The sequence below is a fragment of the Manis javanica genome, chromosome 13 (assembly GCF_040802235.1).
Source record: "Manis javanica isolate MJ-LG chromosome 13, MJ_LKY, whole genome shotgun sequence".
Classification (NCBI taxonomy): domain Eukaryota; kingdom Metazoa; phylum Chordata; class Mammalia; order Pholidota; family Manidae; genus Manis; species Manis javanica.
This window is the reverse complement of record NC_133168.1, coordinates 35,860,355-35,862,142: the sequence shown is the minus strand read 5'-3', so window position 1 is coordinate 35,862,142 and position 1,788 is coordinate 35,860,355. Positions and strand designations below refer to the sequence as shown.

The following is a 1,788-nucleotide window of genomic DNA, read 5'->3' as shown; positions in this document are numbered from 1 at the left end:
CAGTTATTTATTCATAACATGATGTCAAAATCGGGTACTGCCAAGTACTGGACTTGGGCTGCACACTGCACTGAGTAACCATTTATAATACTTTTAATGCTGTAGATCTCCTTATACTGACTGACTGAGAAAATCCTGAACACTACCATTGCAACCTCATAATTATGAAGATACCTATTTACTTTCCTTAAGATTTTCTTTTTGGCACAGTAGGGGCAATTAGTGGAAGTCTATTTACTTCCTTTTAAACAAAATTCAAATTTAGAAACGATGGCAGTTTTATACAAACAGTCCTTAGTATAAAAACTTCTCCAGTGTTAGTAAGATTTTGGAGTGACGTTAATTTGATTTACTGATACAAAAACAAATTTTGTTGGTAGGACTAGATTGAGGCAGATTTTGTATAAAAATTTGTCATGGATACAAACATTACCTATTTTCTAGAAAAAAACATTGAAGATAATATGTCAAGATTACTAGGTCTGCAGTTTTTTACTTTATATAAAAAGCTCTCAAATTTAAATGTAATTCCTATGTAGCAATGAAGTCCACATTTCTGGATAGTCAATTACTTGCTTTATCGGTGACAACAAACCACTTTTACTGTCTAAAATAGTAATACTCGTTATACCTTAAAAGTTCTTTTCTGACATGTTGGTTTTGATATAAGCCTCATAAATTTAAATTTTAAATTAAGTAGGTCACCATTTTTAATATAATCTAAATGCAATATATTGACCCAATATACAAAGTTGGATCAATGTTAGAAATGAAGATTCACAGTTTATCTTGACAGGCTTGTCATTAGCATCTCACTTGTGCTCTTACCCTTTATTTTATGCATCACAGATGAATTCAAATTTTAGTATAATTCCACTTCAGAATAATATGCAGTTTTCCCAAACCTGAGGGCATCAATGCTACTCTAGTTGTGATGTTTTGAGGTCTCACAGCTTAAACCCATTACATTATTATGGAATCCATAACTCAGGATTGTGGAGAAGGGCTTCCAAGTTTTCCGTTGCCATAATAGTCCAGTTAAGGGACCATTTCAGGAATTGTTGAAAGGTGGGTTATTTTGTAGTAACTATGCTTCAGTTGCCATGCAGTGCGCCCAGAAATAATCCATTTCAATTTCTGAACATTTGGTTTGGAACACTTGTTTGATGAATATTCAGTTAAACACTTAGATACGAGTTCTTGCCAGAAGGTCAAATCTCTGCCATTTATCTTGGAATGTGTCTGAAGACATTCTACTCCTTCTGTTAACTCTACATACTTCTGTGCTTGGATCTCCAGTGCAATGATAGACAATGCCAACACAGAAGGCTTTGCTTTCGAAAATATGATCCTGCAGTGGCATGCCCTAAATTGAGCTTCTAGCCTTTCAAAATTAAGGCTATTTTTCCTTTCAAATGGCAAGTTCTCTTGAATGAGTAATAGAGTTGCAGAAATTGAAAGGCAGTAGTAGCTTTAACTTTCCAACACACCTTCTCCAATATAATTTTTTCCATTCTCATCAGGTCTGAAACTGTGAACCTATACAGGCTTATCTGGATCAAGTCAGTTGCCAATGGGGCATTCCTTTCCTCTTCTACTGATTTTACAGCTAAATAGAAGCAGCTCAGACCAACACACCCAAGGCTGTACCTTCATTTTGGACAGGAATCTGTCCAGTAAATTCACAGCTAGAGAGAACGTTTCCATGTCAAAGCCAAAAAACTGAGTTAGACTAACATCTTTTACTTCAAAGTTCCTTAGCCTTGCCGTCATTCTGAGGCCATTATC

At 35.2% G+C, this 1,788-nt stretch overlaps 1 pseudogene; it reads right to left on the bottom strand.

The window, feature by feature from the left end:
• Positions 1–661: 661 nt before the first annotated feature.
• Positions 662–1,788, bottom strand: LOC140845762 (cyclin-G1 pseudogene; annotated as a pseudogene).